Source organism: Cavia porcellus, unplaced genomic scaffold (genome assembly GCF_034190915.1).
Source record: "Cavia porcellus strain 051 isolate PalLab524CR breed Dunkin Hartley unplaced genomic scaffold, mCavPor4.1 scaffold_27, whole genome shotgun sequence".
Taxonomy (NCBI): domain Eukaryota; kingdom Metazoa; phylum Chordata; class Mammalia; order Rodentia; family Caviidae; genus Cavia; species Cavia porcellus.
The window spans coordinates 50,655,794-50,673,791 of NW_026947510.1; the positions used below are offsets into that span (position 1 = coordinate 50,655,794).

Here is a 17,998-nt window from a genome sequence, read left to right on the forward strand (position 1 = left end):
GTTAGTTCTTTCTTGGAGTCTGTGGCTGTTACTACTCTGAGGTGACATACCAGAAGACACGTTCACAAATCTAAAGCCATGCTCCAGTTAGATATCCTAAATATGAAGGTGACATTTTGGCATAAATCTGAATGACTCCAATGTCCATCCATGGTTCCAAAGGGATGGAAAAGAGATGTTATTTAAGGGGCCTCTTCAAGCCCTCAAATTAACAGTTGGAAATTGAACCAGAAAAGAGTCTTAAATTCTTGTGTTAAGCTGCAAACTAAATATCAGATCTGACAGATTTGCATGTTTTAGGAAGTTTTGGGTATCTATTCCAGAGAAATAGTATCAATCCAATCACGTTCTTCATCTTCTTACCCAGTCAGGGTAATGACACCTTATCTGCATGAAAACCAGAAGGGAGAGACTGGGCTGAAATAAAGTTTCTTCACAATCCACAGAAAATCTGCTCAAAATTATATGATAGAAGAATGAAACTTTAAGTTGCACATCTTTTGTACTTCACCCCTCAGGAGATTCAGTCTTCCTCCAAACTGTAACTGCCTTGTTCCCTTGGACGCTGCCATTTGGATGTTCAAACTCTCATGCAGAGGAGACCTGGTTACTTGACTGGCATTCATTGCCTCTGCTTTCTCTCTGTCAGAGGAAACCTGGCAGGAACAGAGTGATTCCGTGCCTAACTAGCTCACTGCGCTACACTGATTTGCTGTGCCCAGGACACAAACGTGGGTAAGATTCCTCCCATTGCCTTTCCTTTTCAGTAAGTAGAACCTCCTTCTTCCTGTTACTGAACCCCCAATCTGCAGAGCCATGTTTGACTCCTCTTTCTCTTGAATCTGTGTGCGATCTATAGGAAAACTTGTCCACTCAAATTTCATGGTCTCTTCAGAATCCCATGGCTTTCCACCTCCATCATCATCACCCTGGTAGGAGTCATCTTTGTTTTTCACCTGGGTTATGGCAACCAGCTCTTAAAGGCCTGCCTGGTATCATTCTCTATAGCAGAGGTGTTACTGTGAATCACAGGTCAGAACTAACCTATTTCCACACTCAGTGGACTCCAGTCTAACACAAAGTCCTTCAGTGTCCTGCAAAGGTCCATGTGATCTAGACCCTGGCCCAGCTCTCTAATCTCACTGCCTACTACTGGCTATTATGAATGAATTCTTCTCTAACTATGCTTGCTTCTTGTGTTTCTCAAAAACAGCGTGAGAGCTCAGATCACTCAAATGTGCTGGCACGTTCCTTAATCCCTACACTTCCTGATTCCTGCTTTCTATTTTGAACTTCAGGACATGTACCTGGTGTAGGATTCTCCGAGTTAGGAATCCTTCCTCATGTCTCTTGTCTGGTTTTGACCGAATCCCTACCATGGCAGAGAAGCACCATCTTAACATTCCACACAAACACACAGTCCTCACTGTCCTTGATTGGTCTGCCTTTACCCTGACAGAGGCAGCAGAGTACCTAATATTAGAGAGAAAAATCCTACAAACTATGCCTAGCTTCTAATGCCAGAAAGTTACCAGCTGGTTCAGTCCATGGAACCTGTGACAAACAAATTCATTTCTCTGTACTGTGGTTTTGTCAACTGTAAAACAATGATTGAAATCATACCTACCACATCAAGTTGTTATGAGATTCAGGAACTATATAAAGTACATCTAACATCCTTAAAATGATCCCAGTATCCCCTGAACATTCAATTTATACTGTTTTAGTTTCCATCATAGCGTACTCCTTCCTGACATGCATTTGTTCGATAATCATTTTGTCATCCTGTCACCCACTGGAGTGAAGTACCACATAAGCAATGAACTCATACTATTGTTTCATTTTCTTTTCTTCCACTACTGTGTCTTCTATGGTGCTTCTCACGTGGGAGGCATTCAATCAAAATCAATTTTTTGTCTTACAATCTTGTACCTTCCAATACTTCTAAAAAGGATTTCATATATTTTTGCAATCACAATAACAACATACAGCTTTAAAAAAGCAAGTGAGAGAGACATGTGACATGGGGCTCTCAAAAGCTCACTTGTTTCACTTTGGGGCTTTGAAATTAACGTGGCAGAAGACATGGGTAACACAGCAAAAGACTCACATGTAAAGTTGCTGTTTTGTTTTGTGGTGGTAATGACACCAACGGTAAAGACCAAGAGGCCACAGAATCTCTGAAATTATTTGGACCTTCTTGTGTCCATATTTTATTTTGGGAACATTATTTATGTTACCAACATTAATCATCTGACAATATTGCTCATTAAAGGTTGTTTTCCCCATTGAGCCTGGAGATTCTTCTCTTTCGTGATGGGGTGGGAGGAAGATTTCATTTGTCTTTGACCCCAATTTGCAGCTATGAATACTTGCAGTCCACACAGCCACAGCCTCTACACACAACTCGGCTTCTCATTTCTGCCTTCAGCAGCTGTGCCCTGCAGGAGTCTTTGTGGTCAGTCTCAACCCCCTGTTGGGTTGAATTCCTACATGTGTAGTTGGTCCTGGGTAAAAAGTCCAGGTTTCTGTAATTTTTTTCAGACACCATAGCCTTTCCACATGGGATTGTAGCAATAAGTTCAGAAAAATAAATAATTTTCCAGAATTATTTTACTTCCTTATTTGGGATTCTCTTAATGCATGCTAATTTATAAATATCGAATCATTAAATATTACATTTAGCCAAAGAGCTGAGAACAGATAAATGCCAAAAATAAATCTTTTTAGAGTTAAAACCTTTTATGATTCCATCTGGATCCACTTTCAGGGTTGAATTGTTAATACTTTTAGATTTAGATAGCACTGAATGCTAAGTGTCTTTGTCAACTAAATGGTATTCTAAATAAAAATAATTTAGGAATAAGACAAAAGATAGATATCTAAGAACCAAACCAAATTCATTTCTGTGTCTGGTTCTTCTGGATCACCGTAAATACGCACCAGATTTACCTAATGCACCTCATCGGGTTCTGCCCTCTGCAACAGCTGGAGCAGCATGAAATACAAAGCAGTGTAGCTCAGTACAGCAGCAAGCATGTCAGACATTCCAACAAGCGTACTGAAAATAACAGCACTGAACAATAAAACGGGACAAAAGATTTTCCCATTAGAGTCTGAAATCAAATCCTCCCCACTCATTTACCACACACAGAAGGCATGTGAAACGAATCAGAATTAAAAATTAAATACAGGCAAAGTCAGCGGGAGACAGGTATAAACATTCTGTCTTTTTAAAGCTTGCAGATTTCTTCATTCCTCTTGGCTCTGTGATACACTGAGAGCAGGGCTCTGATAACTGTCACTCTCCTGCAGGTTCTCCTGCCTCCCACTTCCGGAACAACGTGCTTCAGCCTTGTTTTAGCAGGTGGTATTTTTTTTCACATACACCTGTGACTTCCTGCTACGTGTTTGTTGCATTTACATAAGCCTATAAATGTGCATCTGAATGAGCAATATATCCTTTTCCTACGTAAAGGAACCCAGAGTCTTAGAACCCCATAGGAAAGATGATAACAGGTCTCAAAACACAAATGTCCAGTACTCTTAATTATGCAGAATCACTTGTTTAAGGACAGAAGGAATTACTCTGTGGACATTGTTTTGAAGTTTTATTTTTCTGACACTGCTAGTGTCCTTTTGTTGGCTCGAGGGAATTGGTTTAAAATACACTAGATGGAGAAAATTTTACACCCAAGAAAATAATGCTAACTTAAAATATCAGAAAAAAATTTACCATGAATCAGTATACTAATGAAAGTAATATTATGTGTCATTTTCTTTCTTAAAATAATGAGAATTCATTATTTCATGGTAATAACTCATATACAGGCACACAGAATAAGTCATGGAGATTTGACTATATTGTGAGCTAACGTTAGTGTTTTTGTTTTATGCTTTTTAAAAAGTCACTTTATTGCATAGGTATTAGAAATAACCACTGGTATTTTAAATGCTGGCAGCTTACCAAGCTAAATAGCAAAGTGTACATTTTAGTTTATGAAAATCTGTAAACAGTATCAAACATATCTTTAAAAAGACATTTTTCCATAAAGGATTTCTGTTTTGTTTTCACTTTGGGATAGAACCAAGGACCTTATGCATGCTAGGAAAGTGGTCTGCTATTGTGTTATTCCTTTAGCCCTCAATGAAGAACTTTAAGTATACATTTTACAATGAGAAGACCAGGATGATGAAATGATTTTCCGAATAACTACTGAATTTATAGAAAATACAAAACTCCAAAGATCATCTCTGAAGCTTGCAATTCTTTATGATTATGCTGAAACATCAAAATATGCTCAATAAAATAAAAGACTGTGCTTCGGGGAGCTGACCCAACGCTAAAACTGCTACAAACAGTATGATTCTATCAAAATTTCAAGTTCTCTCATTTTGCTTAAGCAAAATTAGCTCTATATGTGTTTCAACTTTAAGTTCAAACATCTACATCAGTAATTCTCAGTGCACTGGAGTTATTTATTTACTTATGTATCACGTACCTGTTTTCTTTGAACATTAACATGCAAAACAAGAGGAAAGCGAAACCTCTTTGTATGTCTCTTCTGTCGGTTTGGGCTGATTTAAATAATAATGTTTAGAAATGACTTCCTAAATCTGTTTGTAGATGCCAGCAATCTGCTCAGTGCAGTCTGGCTGCCCTCAACGAAATGAGCACAGAAGCAGCGACGCACAACCCACATGCACATGTCGCACCTGTGAGCAAAGACTGCGGTGGCGTGAGGGCTCTGTAGGATGCATTTGGAAATTCACAGGTTCAAACTCTAATCCTACTACCTTAGAATACAACTGCATTTGCAGATGGGACTTTAAAAAGGTAATTAAATTAAAATTAGATCATTAGAGAAGTCCCTAATTCAATAACCGGTATCCTTGTAGGGGGAAATTTGAACACAGACACATTCAGAGGGAAGACACAGATGGCCACCTACAAGCCAAGCAGAGAGGCAGGAAACACAGCCTTCCCTCCTGGCCCTCAAAAGGAACCAACCCAGCCAATATTTTCATCTTGGACTTCTAGAACCGTGAGAAAATGAATTTCTGTGGGCTAAGCCACTCAGCATGGAACGCCGTATGGTGGCCCTTGCAAATTAAGACAGACGGTATTGGTTCACTCCTTGTATAGTAAGTGCTGGTTATCAGACTAAAACCATAAAGGAAATGCCAAGCTTTCTTCCAAATACCCCTCTCCCGGTGCTCAATGCCTGACCACAGGGACAGTGCTCACAATGTCCTCTGAACCACCTGGAGTCACCAACTGTCACAGTAGTGGCCTTTCTTAGGTGGCCTTCTCCTAGTCCTCAGCTTCAGGCCCAATCAAGGAACAGTTCTCCAACTTTGGAATGTTCTCTTTTCTCCTTGGAATAAAGGCATTGCGGAAATATCCAGGGTGCTCTTTCCAACTACCCCTGGCAGGAGTCTGTAAGACTGCACACACACATATGAATCTCATGGTAGTTACAGGAAATGCTAGATGCAGGAGAGAGCTGACACTTGCCAATGAACCACGGAGGAGCCTGTGCTTGATCTGAACTGTGACATCAGTTCCTAATTCCTGACACAGCCTGGGAAGCAAGACATAATGTCTCTGCCATTCAAAATATAAATTTTACACGATTTTAGACAGAATGGAAGAAATATCAGTTTCATGCCTTCATGAGTTACTATATTTTCCACTTTACTAATTCTCCTTTAACAATACAGTATTCTAACTTTAACAATGAATGAAAAAGAAAAGAAGGAAGGAAGGAAGCGAGCAAATGAGGGAGGAGGGACAGAGGGAAAAGGAGAAAATGAAGGAAGCAAGAAAGGAAAGACCCAGTCTCATAAAAACCAGTAAAGGCAGCTTCCCCCTTCGGCCTTTATAATGTGCCTTTTAAAAAGCGAGGTCAAGTTAAATGTTGAAAAGGTAGTTTATTCAGAAAGAAAAGATACTACAACACTGTGATCCAATTAGTCTCCCTTCGAATTGAGTCACTTGTTTGGTCTCATTGGCTTCGCAGGAGCTGATGGCTTTGCTAACAGATCTTAGTATCAAGTATCTATATGAAACACTTTTCATTTTTAAGGTTAAAATTTGTTTTATTAATTGAGAAATAACTGAAAACATTTAAGATGTTCCAAATTACTGATCTCTATAGCTAACAGTAAAATACATGAAGACCCACCATATGTAATAAAGATGGGCTCCAAAAAGCTGCACACAGCACTTAAAGTGATTTCTGTATGCTATTCGGGGTATGGTAGGCGCTACAGAACTTCAGTAAAACTTTTACCAACAACCATTTAGTAATGTTCATTGGTGGAAGATGTGGTATGCTGCATATTTCACGGACGATCTTTCATTTAGCTTTTCACGCAAACATAAAATTAGAAATTAACATGCATCCAATGACACAACAGAACACTTCGGCTGTTCAGGGTCCAGTCCAAGTTCACTATCCAGACTAAGAAGGAACAATCATCTGTTTAAGGGCTAAATCAACCAGGTACCTGAGGAAGTAATTTTAAAGGCCAGGGTGAAATATTTGTTTTTGCAAAATTAATGCAGAAGAATTATTCCAATGGCAACAGACTCAGTAAAGAAAAAAAGAATTCCAATGTAAAGTTAACAAAGTCCCAAGTTTTTAAGTTAGACAATAGATAGTCCCAATTTTAAAGACAAGACTTTTTCTCTTAAGAAAATCTTTTTTGTTGTACTGTGGCAAAATTATTTAAAGATGGTAAATGTAAAAGAATCCAAAAGAACAACTTGCATGCCAGTCAAGATCTCAAAGATTAATATTTATGAAAACAATTGGCAAACAACAGTCTCTGATCCAGGAACAAAAAATGTTACAGCAGATGTCTTGCCAAGAGGCTACAGACTCTGAGAAGTAGCATACTTTCATCCATATGTTTTCTCAGCCTTAAGAAAAGATATCTTGAGTTATTCCAATTCTGGGGAACACAGAGTGGCTGAGCACACAGAGAAGTGGAAGCATTTCGTAAAGGAACTCTGAGCCAAGATTTCTTTCTGCATTTAGAAACATTAAAATGAAACATGAATAAAAAACTAGTCAAGTAACTTAATCGAAAGAAATCAATCTATCAAGATTTTGAAGAAGAAATTGGGAAAGCCTTTGGTTGTTTTAGCATGCTTGGTATCCCTTCCCTCACCTCTGAGCAACACTATTTCAATATTTTTAGGAGGAACAAACCCTTCTCTTTCACGCACTCGTGCGGTTAGAGCAAATGTTAATGCCCTGACTTAGGCAGCTGCTCAATAGTTGAGCTTTTAATTACAAAACCTAAGACTAAGAAGCCCAAGAAGGAAGTGACGTGGAGAGATGGGAATTAGAGGGTCAGGGACTATGACTTAGGTCAGAGTGCAATCCTAGCAAGGGTAGCTAAAGAAGCAAAGGGAAGGAAAAGAGTAAAGGTCAGTGCACTGGCATGTGTGAATTAGGAATTATGGGGAAGAAGCACTTCCTGCTGATGAAAACTTATAGGACTTTATAAGAGAGAGAGAGAGAGGCAGATGCTGGGGTGATAGAGTCAAAGACTTTAACCTCAAAGGAACTAAGGATTTTAGAACCAGTCAGAGGAGAGAGAACCAAAGTAATAATAGGAAGTCACAAGGATATGAAGCCCTTTTCATGGAGGATGAGTGAAAAAAGTCTACTTGACAAAGCCACTGAGAAAGCAGTCTGATATCAGGACACAGATGACCTCCATGTAAATAAAGCAAAGAAGAGCCAATTAAGAAGGCGACAAGGGTAGAGGAGAGTTCCCCGAATGAGAATTTGTTATGGTTTATGTCTGGATCCCCTCAAAGCCTCATGCAGCCATGATGGGGGCAGGCTTTTTGGAGGTGACTGAATCTAGAGTTTGTAATTAGTTTATTATCTAGTGCTGGGGTTGGCAGTCTGAGGGCTATACCTGCCAAGGGTGGGTGGCCTGCACACAGTATAAGGGAGGAAAAGAGGCTTGTTGTGCCCTCTTTTGCTATCTTCTGCCTCTCTGGTTGCCCCTGTGCCACACGCCCTGCCTTGGGGCCAGCTGGCTACGGACTGAAACCTCCACAAATTGTGAGCTAAATAAACCTTTTCTCCTTTAAATTTGGGTGCCAGGTATTTTGTCTCAGAAATGAAACGAAAGTAACCAAGACAGAATTCCAGAGGCATGGAAGAAGAATTTGGGGTGACCAAACACAGCAGAGGAAGCACAGGAGAGGAAGGATTTAGCATTTACATTTTGTGCACTGACTGATAAAAACATGGTGAAATTGACATCAGTATTCTCCTTCAAGAGAGTCGACAATCAGCCTAGTAGCCAGAGTCTTGTCTAATTCTCCCAAAGGAATACAGACTCTTAGCCAACTCTATATGGCAGAACCAATCTATCCAATAAATAAATGGCCACACGGATCCTGGTGGCAGATGACAAGTCTAAAAACCAATCTTCTTCAAAGAGATGCCCAAGTGACAGGTTATGAGTTGGTTACCTTTTGGCAAACACTTTCCTGATTATTATTCTCTGGAATTATGAAGGAAAATGAGATTAGCTCATTACCAAAGCTATAAATGATATATGTCTCTGAGTTAATACCTTTAGCATCATGCTATCTCTCTGAACTAAATTATAAGCATTTTGATCTTATTCTAGGTTGTGTGTGTTTGTGTGTGTTTCTGTTTCTCTCTCTCTCTCTCCCCGCTCTCCCTCTCTATTTGATTTTTTGTTTGTTTCTTTGTGTTTTTTTGCACCACACGGAATCCAGTACTTACTGCATCCTGGACAAGTACTCTACCTCTGAGCTACACCCACAGCCTATGATCCAACTTTAATTGTCTACTTCTCCACAGTTAGATTATTGCATGCATTGGACTCACTGTATCAAGGTACTGTTCATTAATATATCAGATTTGTGTTCATTAATATATCAGATTTGTTTTCCCTATTCAATAATTACATAAGTAATATATATAAACTTAACTAAAAGCTGGGAACAACTAAGAAAAGGGTAACCTAACAACTTCACTGAGCTTTCTGAAAATACTCAAACTGTTGTGTGCAACTAAGATTTATCCAAAACTGCTTAACATTGTCAAGCACCAGATGGAACCTGCAGGAAGCAAGCCTACTCTGAAGAAATCACTAAAGGGTGGATGCTCAAAATCACTACACGCAGGAAAAGTATCTTAAGGTGGGTTGTTTTATTTCAAGCAAGAAAAACAGTTCTCCTTTGACAGCCAGGCATGAAATTCCTAAACCTTACAAATTGGTATTACAGCAGAATGAAAGACACTATCATGCAAGGCCTGGACACACAGCTGCTAACTCCGAAAGATCTAGGATTTCCACCTAGTTTTACCAATTTGTTGTTGTTGTTGTATAAACCCGAGCAAGTTTCTCAGCCTTTCTGTGCTACAGTTTCTCAGTATATTGTTAAAAGGATTCAATGAATCACAGTACAATACAGTAAACACCATGCAAATCTTAGCTGCTACTATTATTCAGGGCATGTTCCTGAAATGCGATGAGAATACTGCATATTTTCCTTTACAAAACACATTTCTGTTTTTAAGATTTGCTTGAACTTTTACAATTCTAGGAAATCTGGAGCAGTAGCTTGAAAAACTGAAATCCAATTCAAATAAGCATTATTTTATTCCTGTCGTGGGGAGAAACATCCTAGACCTTGATTTCCATTCAAGCTGTACCAATACTAAATCGAAGTTCTCACTGGCACATTTCTCCCTCTGTCTTTCTTCTCAGCCATAAAGATTAAAACAATATTTTGCTGCCCCTGAGTTATTATGAAGACCTAAGAAAACACAGATACTTTGTCATCTTGCAAACAGCTTTCTCTAGCTGTGCACAATGGACAACTGTGAACAGCCACAAAACAGCTACTATACTAATGTGGGTTTCATGCCTCCTGCACCAGGTTTCTTCTCTCTGATGTGAGAACCTGCTCAAATAATGGCCCAGAAATGAATGTGTTTGACAGGAAAAGTGAAATGTACCAGGCCACATCTTCTTCTCTGTAGCCTGTGTATTCCTTCCCATCCGTACAACGGTCACAGCACAGAGCGGTTCCAAACACCAATTTTGTCCTGTGGCAAAAGATTCTGATGCTACTTGGGATAAATAGTTAATGGGCTCTGCAGTGAGCTGCTCTCATTGTCCGAGCTTGATGTCCCATTCCAATGACTTCGGATCCTGGTTTCTGCCCAGATTCCCCACTGCTCCCACGTTCTCTTGGTTTCACAGGAAGCTTTTTTGTTTTCTGGCTCAAAGCCTACATGATATTTCTTTCTGCTTCTTTTGTGACCTGAGTCTTATGCTTGATCTTTCCCAAGCCTCTCTAGAGAAAAGCCCTTAGCGGAACAGAGGCCCACCGGCTGGAGCTCCTGACATGCTGACTGTTAGATCTTTGTTCTACCCTGTGCATCTGATTTCCCACCATTCCTGTGCACTGCATCTGGGGCTCTCTCATGTCTCCCATATTGCTCTCCAGCCCACACTGCAAGCAAAGAATGCAACAGCACTGGAGATGGTGCTTTTTGCACTGGTCCTCTATGCTATGCTCTCTGCTGTTGGCTCAGCTTTGCAGGTGTGGTAAGCGTAAAGAAATCTGGAAGTAGCCATATGAAGATGGAGACCTCCACTCTCTTGGCACCCCATAAAAAATTATGGGGACATGAATCCCTCAGGGAAAATGAAGCAGGAGAATAGGATATGCCGAAGACTGCCTGGGAAAGTAGACATGATCTATTAATTACAAAATCCCAGAACACATGCACAGAACATTCCTCAAAGCCTGCCATGTTGACTTTGCAAGGACGCCAGCAGGTGTTTAATAGAACACCCTAGACCTGACATCAGCCTCAACATGGGAGATATAAAAAAGCAGAGCCCCATTGAGCCATCGCTATTGTATCCCTGCACAGTAGTCCGCCCTACCACTGTGGGAACATGTTAGGTAGCACTTGAAGAATCTACTTCTTGGGTAGGAGCAGTGAAGGCCAATGTGGTAGACTGCAGTCAAAACACTTCTATGTGTTGTGTGTAAGTCATTCCATCAGCCCATAACCATGTACTGAGCCATGACTGTGCAGGGCAGGATGCTGAACAATATAATCCACAGCCTCTGCCCTCAAACAGTGCAACACTTTGCAGAGCGAGGACCTTCAAAGCTCTCAGCACTGAAAAGCCTCTTGGGAATTTCTGGACCTTATGTTATAAATGGAAGCGATCCCCAAAGAGTTCTTGATTTATTTAAAATGACAGAATGCACATCAAAGAAAACCTTTATAAGTGATGATAGAAAAAGGTTCATAAAAATAAGATCACTATGATCATATGAATGTGAAGATGATTACAAAATAGGATAATAGGTAAACTACCATGCAGTACTTTCTAGAAAAGGGTTTAGGTTAGATCTAGATAGAAATGATTCAATTTAATAATTACATTAAATTTACTGTTTTGCGTATTATTCCCTCTCCTCTTTTTCTTTCTCCTCCATTTTTTCTTTAAATTTTACCCAAATTGGCTATTTTAACCACAAGACTATGTTTCACCCAAAATCATTAGCAACCAACTATCTTACATGTAACTTACGAGAGGAAATGAATGGTACTCATTTTCTGAGTATAGGTAATATTTTCATTATCACCATTTATTCTCAGGTCTCTGTAGAATCACAGCACATTTCAAAAGCCACTAGAGCAGTGAGTAGAAAACTACTGTATCAGAGCTTAAAATGGGAAAGCAAAGGCAAGTTATAGTTGAGAATTTTGTAATTTTTATAAAGTTATAACAATTAGAATAAATCTACTAAATTAACCACTTTTAAAGCCTAAACCAAAGACCAATCCAGTCCAGTAATTGAAAAGAATAAGTTTATAAAAAGAACGAGTGCTTTAATGCCATAGCACATCAATCGTGTCTCTAAGGCAGATCTTTTATCACAAAAGACATTAACATATGTTCATACTTGCAATCATTTAGTCACCTAATGAAAAACACAATATGCACACACAATATGCAAGTCAAGGAAAGGTGAGGATGGTACATGTTTGCAGGGCCATGTTTTCTGTCTAGTTTAAAATACCAGAGGGCCAGAGATCTAGCTCAGCAGCATGTGTGAGGCCCTGAGTTCAATTCCCAGTACAAAAAAAAATTTTTAAACCCACTAGCAAGATTACTTATATTGCATAACAAATTCACACTCATCTCTGAAATGTATTTATTAAGAAATACCACTAAATGCTGCTGATATTATAGCTGAAATTTATTTCTCTTACAAAAATAGTTATTACTGAATTCTTACATTACAATGCACTGTGTGGAGCGTTTTTACCTAAATGTGTTTGCCTGCTAGAAAGTGAAATCAGTACATGCACAGAAGGTAAATGATTCTGCACAGATTCTTCTAGTGAGAGGAGCTTGATACAGTTTATAAATTTGCAGCAATATGATTACTGCTGGGACTGACAGGTGCACATATCTGATGTAGAAGTTAAGTTTCTTGATATGAATCTGACATTTTTTGCTGCACCTCAAAATTAGAAGTAAAAGATTAGTTACAATGATTTTTTTTCTTGCTGCGGAAAACAATACATTATTAACTCTGGAGACAGCAAGGTTTAGAGTTTAAAAAAAAAACTGAGGACATCTTAAAAATTTTAACTCAAGACATCATTTCTTAAAAGTCTTTATCCCATATCACTCCAGATACCAATTTTGAAATCAAGAAGCCACCACGTCCTATCATCCTCACAGGTGTAAATATTGCCTGCCCTCCTGAGCATCTCAGTCAGAGAGCTGCTACACTGTCTGCTGGGTACCAGACTTCCACAAGGGGCTTACATCAGCTTACAAGCTACTGCTTAGAACTTTTGCAAGTAACATTCTGGTTACTAACAACTCAAATGATGATCCAAGGAAGAGACAGAGGTGACTCAGAGGCTCTGATGCTGATTTGTAGGTCAGTAAAATAAATCTTAAATAGCTCCACAGCGATTTATCATATTGTTTCTAGTCAACATGAACTAAAATCTCCAAGCTTTCCCATAGCGTCCCACTGAACAGACTATGCCTTCTGGTATACACTGAGGCAAGTTTTGTCAAGAATAAAATTAAATAACTTTTCAATTTCCTTAGTTGGATATCTGACAAAATAGAAGAGTTGGAATCATAAATCCTATAACATAACCTTATGTTTGGATTTAGCACGAGTGTGAGGGGAGGAGATGAAATGCTGTCAATGGATTCCCAGCTCTCCTTACAGATACACGAGCTAAAACTCACTACATTTCAGTTTCCTCATGGATAAAAGGAAGATAATACGACCTATGACACAGGGTTGACAATTACATAAAGTAATGCATATAAAGGATTGGGAACAGTGCCTGATATCTGACAAGCTCTTAATAAATGCTAGCTATTATGTTTTAAAACCAGTACTTAAAGACAAAGGATAGCTTCTACAGGCAGCGTTTTAATATCCCCTTTGCAATGCTATTCCAAGGCATTTTAAATCTGAACAGCTTAAGAATACTGAACTTTACCAAGTATTTTTGTTGTCCTGTAGATTTCATGTTTCTCCATGTAACATAAATAGGTAGAAATATATTCACAGGGGAAATTATGATGGGTATTCTTAATATATCAACTTCTTTGATGACAATATAAATGACTTTAATTTACCAGTGAAAAACATGAATGTTTTCAGTACTCAGTATCTTTTCCAATTCTAAAATACAGAAGAGACAGACTTTATACTTAGGGTTAGAATTTATAAACATCTCTACTTTTATGATATATGTGTTTCTCTCTTTCTTCTGAAACAATTTGTAATGCTCTATCAAGCATAATGAGGATTATACCGAGTAGGAAAAGATGAAGGAAATTGACTCCCAAATCTTTAAAACCAACCGAGCCTCTGAACAGCCTTTACGTATTGCTGGGTTCTCATCGGCCCATTTTTTACCAATGTGTCCAGCCTCCTCCTCTACTCTGACAGCCTCTGCTCAGAACAGGATCACAGCCCCTGTGAACACAGGGAATAAAGTGTGGGGCCACCATCAAGCTGCGCTGCCCCAACACACACATGTCCTGTTGGGGCTTCTTTTGGTGATAGTGAGGTTATGAAGCGAAAGGATTAGAAAAGGAGATGGCTTTAAGGGTACAGTGCTTTAAGGGTGCTTTTCTAGAATCAAGTAGTTTCTCCCCTTGAAGACTTTATACACACAACTTTCATATTTTATCCTTCAATAAAAATTAATACAATTTAGTCACCATATAATCCCTATATGACTTTATGTATAGCTACACCTAACAGGAAATTAAATTTTCATTTGATTGTATCATTCTTTTAAGAATCTTTTCAGATGTTATCCATCTACATCATACCTCCCGGCTATTTAGATGCAAAGCAGAAACACACACAAAAAGAATATTCTAACATTTTATTAATTTAGGATATGTACTCAAAGATATTAGAAATTATAAAAGGTAGCAAAACAAAATGTAGTTACATCTTATATCTTCAATGTATTTCCTTAAAATACCACACAAAGGAAGACAACAAAATCAGAAAACTTCAAGTTCCAATGTTTAAAAATTGCAATTTAGGCATTAAGTTCATGCCTTATGGGCCTACTTTTAAATTTATTACCAGCACGGCTACACACACACACACGTGTGCACACACACACACACATACATGCACGCATGAGTGCTAATCCCAGTGTCACAAGCTGCGATACATATTTGGCCTAGCATCCACCCTTAAAATCTTTGGATACTCCAAAGCAATGTGTCCTTTCCCCTGCTGAGGTGCTAATGGGGTCAGTCACCCAAAAGCCAAGACTGGATCTGAGGATACACCCAATAACCAGCAGATGGGCCTCCTCAAATACACCCCAGCCTTCAGGACCTCTTGCTTGCCACAGAGCCTATAAACACGGTGCCTTGACTATCCAGAGGGCCTTTGCACACGTGAATGAATTCAGAAGAGATGTGGTAGCTGGGGCAGAAGCAGCGGAGAAGGACGAGGCTGCTACACTGCAGACTTCGAGGGTGGAGGAAGAACCCGTGAGCCAAAGAATACAGCAGGTCTTAAGCTAGAAAGGCTGGGAAACAAATTCCCCTCGAGGCGCTGGTGGAACATACCCCTTCAGACACTTTGATTTTCAACTCTGACCTTTAAACTCTCTAAAATCATACATTTGTATAATTTCAAGCCAATACATTTTTGATAAACAGGAAACTCATACAGTTACGAAAACATAGTCATCTATCATCCTTCTACTAAAAATTAGTTGTTTTTTTTTTCTGAGAGTTCCCCATGACTTGTACAGGAGGAGCTCTGACCAGTTTCTGAGGCTGCTAAATCAGTACTACTCCCCCAAATCTCTCCTTACCCACCATTATCACCAGCTGTCTGACAATCTGTGCAGATCATCTAGTCCTCTTTCTCACATAAATATTGGAACCACCGTGCATCTAAAATGCTTTTCTTTAAAATTCCCAGGAGGTGGGGTGACTTCTGTTCCCACTGTTGGAAACACGTTTCTCATTCCAAAACACTTAGAAATAGGAAGTTGTCTACAACCAAGAATTTTCACCTACATTTTTTTCTTATTTTGTCCTTTGTAGTCACAGAGATGAACAAATAAGACAATTACAAATTTAAAATATTTTTTAAGTTTCCTATCAAGTTTTTCTTTTATTTTCTTATGAGTTTATTTCTCCCATCTTTAATATCTTCTTAGAGGTTGCTACAACCTTTACCTACTTAGGATGCTACAGTCTATCTTATATTATTGGAGACACCCTGGGTTTCATCTCCAGTACCAAAACAAACAAAAGCAAGTTAGCAAGACCAAGCCAAAAAAAAAAAAAAAATTAAAAAGGTATGTAGAAGGGGAGGTTGCATCTCAGTACAAAAGCCCAGGGTTCAATCCCTAAACTACAAAAAAATTTATAAGGAGCCACAAATCTACCAGAAAAAAAGTGCACTAACCTTTCTTAATATCAGAATACAACATTTGTAAAAGGTGCCTGTGATCTAGGAAATAAAAAAATTTAGGCAGAGAGGCAGGAGGCCCAATTGGAGCCCTGGTTCTGCCCCTCATGACCTGACCTCAGCTAAATCATGTAACTTCTCTGGACCTCAATGATAATTATTTATTAAACGAAGAGCTTGGACTACACCTCTAGACGCAGCCTGATGCACTTGGGTAATTCTATTGCGGAAGTAATCTCCACTAGCTGGAACTGCTCCTAAGTACTCCCCATCAGCTTTTCCAGCAAACAACACAGGGTACGCTGAGGCCCATTTAGACTGCAGCAGTGCAGGACGGCAGATGCATGCACTGAGGTGCAGACGTACGTGGTGAGAGCTCTGCAGATTCGGGGGTGAGGAAGATGAAGGAAGAAGCAGAGAGGACACAAGACGCCCTGAAATATCCTGCTGGTGGGGAGCCCACAAAGGTTTCTGAAAGGCTCTCCTGATCTCTTGCTTCGATTACTACAGGAGTCCATTAGCCTGTGACTTGTTCCCACTGGTGACCACTGGCAAGCTGCATCATCCATTTTGTTATTTCCAGTACCTCCTAACACACAACCAGCATTGAATAGTTGACCATAATATACGTGCTGGGTTACACATGAACGTCCCCCAGTCCTATCTTCATGGGCCCTGATGCTGTGTCCTGGGGTGTCCCGTGCAGTGGCTGTAAAGTTGGAAAACAGCAGTCTACTGCCTCAAGGAGGTCTTGGGGGACAACTGGACACGGGATTTCTAGACAGAAGTAAAAGCCTGAACTAGTAATAGCAGTGAGAATGGGAAAGAGAAAACACATGATGTTAGTCTGGAAGATAAACTAAAATATGCTTGACCAGTCAAAGTAAAATCTTACTTGATTTCTTTCTTACTTTCCTTTAGAGTAATTTAATAATAACCTGCCACATCATATGGGAAGATTTGCCCTGTATCTCCAGTTAGACACAAGCCATTACTGTTGTAAATCCCCCCCAAGTATATTGATTTGACTTTTCTCCTCTAGGGTATAGTACATCAGTCAAAATCAAGAAATATTCCAAGAAATCAGAGAAAGATGCCAAAAAATCCTAAGGGACTTTAACATTTTCTAAAAGCCTAACATATTACTCAAACTTAGAAACATGTTTTTGAAACCTGTGTCAGAGGAATATTTGCTAAAGTTACATTAACCACTTCTATTTCAAAACTTTGATTTATTTCCCAAGTACAATTTAAATGATGAAGAGAACCAAAGCAGAGCAGAAGGTGTTTTGATTACTGAACCCATGCACAATTCAAATGGAGTATTCTGAAGCAATGTCCTTCCTATAATAACCAAGATTTCATTGTGTTTTCTTTTGCTATAGGAATGCATTCTTAAAACACTGCACTATTTTTGGAATTAACATGTGTATAAATTAATAAATATGATCTGTACAACTTTAAAATATCAAACGATTAGTATTTGTAAAAACAGACCAAAAATTTCGTAAGGAGCATAGTACAAATTTTCTTTGATACCTAATATTAAAATAGGAGGTACCAGCTCAAAATTTTAAAAACCTCTGGATTCATATTTTATATTTCAGTGTATTACCTGGGGTATTAAAATGCTGCTAGCTACCTCTTAATGAGCACCTGAGCTGTCATTTTTAATAACAGACTGACAATTATTATCTATAAGTTGATATTTCCCTGAAAGGCATCTGAAAAGAACTTAATATAGTTAAGAATAGAAACTGACTATTTCATTTATAAAAAAATTGCATTATTTTATAATATGTGGCATAATATTATCAAAAATAACATATATAATTATAATTTTGAAAAAGCCAACAGATGCCAAAATAGACTTGCTCACTAAGAAGCAGAACTTTATACAAGATCTATGGAAACACCTCAGTCATTTGTTATAAAAGGCCATTTGGTCTACCTCAA

The 17,998-nt window shown here is 38.8% G+C and overlaps 1 protein-coding gene across 3 annotated transcripts in view; it reads right to left on the reverse strand.

The window, feature by feature from the left end:
* Itpr2 (inositol 1,4,5-trisphosphate receptor type 2) overlaps window positions 1-17,998 on the reverse strand; it is a 424,566-nt gene that overhangs the window by 169,867 nt on the left and 236,701 nt on the right. The window lies entirely within an intron of this gene.